General features: G+C 50.9%; 1 protein-coding gene across 1 annotated transcript in view; it reads left to right on the top strand.

Moving 5' to 3' along the window:
- The first annotated feature begins 648 nt into the window (after positions 1-648).
- The window catches only part of FAT3 (FAT atypical cadherin 3), a 416,111-nt gene continuing 410,759 nt past the window's right edge, over positions 649-6,000 (top strand). Inside the window, exon 1 of the mRNA XM_074860296.1 lies at positions 649-820. The gene's annotated coding sequence lies outside the window, so the exon portion shown is untranslated. The remainder of the gene's footprint in view (positions 821-6,000) is intronic.

Raw genomic sequence — 6,000 nt, 5'->3', positions numbered from 1 at the left:
ATGGGAACTCGGACCTCAATTCAAAGGCGCAGAAGGCACTAAATATATTTCCTGGCTAGTAAAGCCCAAGCGAGCCGCTCTTTGGAGAGGTGTAGCTTTCGCAGCGGGGTCTCACAGACCTGCGGCTCCGCAGCCTAACTGTGCTTACAGGCAAGTTGCAAGGGCGCTGGTACCGGGAGCCTGCCGAGCGCTCGGAGAGCGCTCACCGGGGGTCACCCCGCGGGGGATGGGGGAAGGGGGGACCCGGCTCCTCCAGCCGCCTCCACCGAGAGCTGCTCCCGCGGCCCCGCTCGGCGGGCAGGGAAAGCCGCGCCGAGGCGGGCAGGGACGGGCAGGGCAGCCGGGGAGCGCGGAGCCGGCACGGCCCGCCCGGCCAGCGCCTTCCTCCGGCGGCGCGACGGCAGGAGAGGAGCGGTGACCCCCGAGGGGAACGGGGGCAGCGGGCGGCCCGGCGCCTTTCCCGCAGCCGGTGACCTTGGGCGAGCCCCCTGGGGGAGAAACTTTTCGGGAGCGGTTCCGTGACCGCCCCCCAGACCGGGGCCGGGGCGGTGGGAGCCCCGCGGCGGGCGGGGCCGGGGCGGGCGGCGGCGGCGGCGCGGTCCCTCCCCGCGGGCCGGGGGGCGGCGCGGGCCGCGCTCCCGACAGGCTGCGCAGCGCTGGGCTGCGCTGGGCTCGGCGCAGCGGCCGGGCGGGCATCGCCCCCTCTCCCTCCTTCCCTCCCTCCTTCCCTCGCTCCCACCGCGGCCCCCAGCGGCGTCCAGGGCCGCATGGAGACCCGGCGCGGGAGGCCGCGGGGCAGCCCCCGGAGCTGAGCCGGCCGGTGCGTACCCGCCTGGGGCTCGGGAGAGGGGCGCGGAGGGGCTGGCGGAGAAACTTTCCGCCGGGCGAACGCGGCGGTGCGCGGGGGCGGCGGCCGCGACTTGGGGAAACTTCTGCCGCGGTGGCTCCGCCGCGGCCCCCCCGCTCCGCCGGGGAAGCGGGGCCGAGCGCCGTGTCCCGCCCCCCGCTCCCTTCCCCGCCGGCGGCCGGTCGCTCTCCCGCTTTGCCCTGCAAGGTGCAGCGGCGGGCGGCTGCCCCGGGCTCGCTCCCCGCTTCGCACCGGGTTTTAGCTCGCACGCAGGCAAGAGCTGTGTTTTCATTTTTAAAATTTTTTCCTCACTGCTTTTTAAGTGTGGTTTGGTTTTTGTGTTTTATTATTTTTTATTTTTTTCTTTTTGTCGCAGGGAGCGGGCGAGGGGAAAGGGGGTGTGCGTGTCTGTCGCTGCTCTTCAGCTGCAGTTGCTCTCGGCTGAGCCTGGGGACTGGCTGCAGCTGCTTGGGCTGGGGAGAGAGGGATGTTACCGGAGGACCTGCCTGTTCGTATTTTATCTCTCTCTCGTTATATGTGTTTTTTTCCCAGATGTGTTTAGAAGGGAAGGCTCGCCTTGCTCTCCCCGCTTGCAGGCACCGGCGCCGGGGCGCTGGCTGGATCTGGGGGGAGCGCCCTGCGCCGGGCGGGGGGAGCAGCCGTGGCCCCCCCAGCCCTGCCGGGCTCTGCTGGGGTGGTCGCTCCGGGCTCAGCGGGGCAGAGACAGGAGGGTCCCCGTCCCTCAGCCCTCAGCATCCCCGGGACACCCGAAACTGGGACCGTGTGGGAGTGCCAGTGAGTGTGTGTCCGTGCCTGTGTGTGTGTGTGCAAGGGATGGTGGGCGCTTGGAGGGAACTGCTCCGGCTGGGCACGGGTTAAACGGGTCTCTTCCCTCCTCTATCTTCTGCTGTTAAAGGAGATAATCCAGCCTGTCCTGCTCACTTTTTGAACCCCGCTGGACTATTTGCAGGAGGAAAAGAGAACCGCGCTGCCCCGAGAAACGCGTTAGTGGGTGTCTTTTTCCTTGTGGGTTTGTTGGTTTTTTTTTTTTTTTTAGTTATTGTTCGTGGTGACTTCGTGCCCTTGCTTTGTTGTTGGGAGGGTAAAGGGTTGCCGAGTGTCCTTAGTCCCAGATCCAATTAAAATAAATGCAAGTAAATGGGACATAAAGGGAAGTCAGCGCTGGCATCCCGACAGAGGCACTAAAGCATCAAGGTTGTTTAAATGGAAGAGACTCGAGGAAATACATGCTTTCCTTCTTACTCATTTGCTTTCCCATTGCAGCGCTGTCAGACAGGCTTAGAGAGGTGCATCGTTTGATCAGGGTTTCGCGGATCCTTAACCAATCTCTGTCCAGCAGAAAGAAAGAAAAAATTCTCCACAGGCACAGGCATTTTAACTTCTCTCTCATTTAGCAAATGCTTTGCTGTATGAAATCTGGTTTGAGTTCTCAGCAAAGGAACTAAAAATCAGGAGGGTGAGCTATGAGAAATGCAGAGCAGAAGTGCTGCACATTTCCTAGTCACTGCCTGGACTGTGTGCTTTCACTGAGGGCTTATTCCTGCTCTGAAGCAGTTGAGGGGAGGGTGTAACTGTTATCTGGGAAAGCAGAACAAGGCAAAATAGCCTGGCTAGTTCTTGGCTGTATTTTTTTTTTTTCTTTCTCTGCTTTCTGCTAACATACAGGGGTTTTATCCTTCAGTTGAACAAAAAGTTAGTTTTGTTGTTTGGAGAGGACTTGGTGGTGGATGCGAGGAGAGAAGGAACGATCCCTCCAGAGCCAGCTTCCCTTTGGGGAGTGCTGCTGAGACAGAGCTTACAGGTGTGATCTTAGCGTTCAAAAAACACTGGAGTCTTGTTGAGAAAGCCAGGTAGGAGCCAGTGTACTGCAGGGCTGGAAACTATGGATATCCCTCTGCCTGATCCTTTGGTGGTGCTAGTGTTGTAGAAAATCAGCAGGTTGGCTGTACTTGCCTTGAAGCAGTAAATCATACTGTCTTTTTCTTTACTTTTGCTCCTTTTTTTTTTTAAGCTTGATTCTTGACATAGCATCTGTTGGCATCTTAATGACTGTGCTCCATACCTGTGTGCTGATGGTAGGCGGGATGCTTCCTCAATTGTGTTACGTTACTGTGTTGTTACCCTGCGTGTGCAGGACAGCGATGGGGTATAACTCCCCCAGTTTCCCTAAGTGCTGGCTTGCTCTGTTCTGACACGAGGGCTTCTATTCCACCAGGTTATGTTGTCATGGTTTCTACCATCAAGTTGTGCTGTTGTGACCTGATGTACTCTGGTTGAGGGATTCTGTCAAATACACTGAAATGAGCAATTAGGAGAGAGTTAGGGTGTTTAGCCATTGCTCGTTAGGAGCAGTTTGTAGCTGCTGTTCCACTACAGATGTATTTCTGTGCTGAGTTCTCAAATGTCTTCTGACACATGCCAACTGCACTCATACCGCTTGTATTTACAGTCAGGTTTTTCTGAAGGACAGAAAGTTGGTTAGGATAAGGTTTGTTTTAGCATGGTGTGCCAATGTGAAACATCATACTTCTGGATGCAGGTTTGAATCCATTACAGTTTGGTAGTGTCTTAAATTTCTTAACTGATGAATATTTGGTTGCTTATGTGAAGGGTTTCACGACTTCTGCCTGCAGTTCGTAACACAAAAGCTGCTGGCACTGTTAAGACCCTTACTGTGCTGGCTGGAAGTCCCAAGGCAGAATGGGCAGGGAGTCAAAATCACTGCGACAGAGGTGAAATCCTGGCTACGCTGACTTCAGTGGGAGCTTTGCCATAGATGACAATGGGCCAAAGCTTCAATCCAGAAGTAGTCCTCCCTTCTTGTTGGTAATCCTGGTGTATGCTCTAGGGAAGCTTTTGCTTTTCTGCTGCCACCCAGACTGTGTCTGTTAGTGCAGAGAAGATGTAAGTCTCTTAGGATGTCATGCTGTGCCTTTCACAAGCACAGCATTCCTGGGAAGGAAATCAGGGCAGATATGAGTGGAAATAAAACCCCATACGTGCACACAAGCTGACTGTCTCGTTGCTCATGTCCTGAGTCATTCCCAGGAACATGGATCAAGCACTCTGAACCGAGAAAGATTAGCTTCTTGAGACTGCAGTGAAGGGAGCTGTCAGTGCCTGCAGCCAGTGCATCCCCCAGTCCCTGCTTCTGCATTTGCAAATTATTGGTTTAGTGACAGACATTCAATATGTGAAGCAACAGTACATTCATTAATTCAACCCTACTTAGCCTGTGCACACTGAGTGAGTTTTCTGTTTGTATGTGATCTAGTGAGCTGTTCTCAGAGACACTTCATATATCCAGCATCCAGATACATTTTTATGTTAAATGACAGCAACAAATGGGAAGTATTTGATACTTTTTTTACAGCATGGAAGGTGTGTGGTACAGAATATTGGAATTTGCATTTAGTCAGTGCTGGTTGAAAGCTGGTCCAGGTCATGGCCATGTAATAAAATAACAACACTGGTCTTTTCAACAGGAATGCATTGCTTCAGTTTATTATATTTAGTGGCATAGAAGAGGACTTGTTGATATACAACAAAAATGTTGACTGAAATTGAGGTATTTAGATCTGTCTGATACTTTTTAAATTTTTATTTTACGGTGGAAACACTTTGGTGTCTGTAATTCCAGTGCAGACAGTTTTCTTTTACAGTGCATTGTTTTACCGTGCATTCACCCCAGACTTTTAGGTATTTTGCTCATGTGTGATGACAAAAGGTATGAAAATATAAATTAATGTGGAACTGAGTAGCCTGTCTTCCATGTGCATCTTTGTGTCCTTAGTATAAGAGACTTAAATAAAGAGAATATCTTAAATGGTTATAAATTATACCTTGTTAGTGTCTCTTAGCTTGTTTGCTGTGAGAATTTATGCAACTAAACCAAAACAGTCCTAATTCTCATTTAATTTAGATAAGTGCATAGGCCTCATTTTGTCCCAGTGTAAAAAATTATAGATATCTTAACAGGCATCAAATCAGACCCCGAAGTCATACTAGTGATGTTAAAATCTGGATGAGTATATCAACGGCAAGTAAGTTTTGGGTGCTGTTAGTACTGTCAGGATGCAAAAGATGGCAGTGCTGTGAAGAGGGATCCGAGCAAACCCCACTGGGCTGCCGTGCAAACCTCTGCTATGGGATCTGCATGGACTTCCAGCTTCTGGATTTGTTGGTTTTTTTTATAAATGCAATTCAAAAAGTTGATGAGAACCACTGATATATCCTTTGCTCTGTGTGTTGTCTAAAACCTAAGTATTGTATTCTCTTTAGTGCTTGGACTTGAGGGCTGTGCCGGGAGCTGGAGCCAGGACTTGCCAGGTCCTGGACTAGAATATGCACCATGTGATGGTTTGAGAGACTCACTGTTCTTAGCTTGTATTTTGCTTCACTTCATATGAAAACTGCAAACTAGAGAGTCATTTTGGGTGAAATTGGTGTTCCATGGGATTAGTAGCAAGGCTACAACTGATCTCAAAACCTCCTGATTTTACTTTTTTTTTTCTTGAAAGAATCAAGAGCAGACCTTGATGTGAGGCATGTAGGGTTTTGTGTTGGAAAATTCTCCATTGTCTTATTGAGCTGCTGTTGATTTTGCTGCTGTTCTTGGTGCATGAGCCTGGCTACTATAATAATTATACCTAAGCGTGTCTGTGCCTGTACTGCCCATCATCCACAGTAAATCAAAGCATGGACCCCGCAGGCACTTACAGTCAGTTAACACAAATGAAAAACACTAGTGGCTTTGCTGGGTAGAAAACAGTATTTTATTTTTTTTCTCCTGGATGATGACACTACTAACTGTATGGCTTTCAGTGCGTGAATGTAACTTCCTTTGACATCAGTGAGTGTTGCTTTAGTCATTACACACATGCCAACGCAGTGCAGCCTCTGCCATAGGGTTTTGATGGTGCTGGTCCTCCACTCCTGCAGAGTCCGTGGCTCCGTCCCTTGGCTGCAGAGCTGGTTGGAGAGACGCAGCAACACGTGGGGTGGCTCCTCTGGGCTGAAATCCTCCTTCCTTCACTACTGAGTGGCTTTTTCTATGCTTTAAAAGGCATGTGTGATTTTTTTTTTAAAATTAGTTTTTATTTTTAAATGGGTTTAGCCTCCCATCCTGAGAT

Source organism: Strix uralensis, chromosome 2 (genome assembly GCF_047716275.1).
Source record: "Strix uralensis isolate ZFMK-TIS-50842 chromosome 2, bStrUra1, whole genome shotgun sequence".
NCBI lineage: Eukaryota > Metazoa > Chordata > Aves > Strigiformes > Strigidae > Strix > Strix uralensis.
This window is presented reverse-complemented; position numbering and strand designations above follow the sequence as displayed.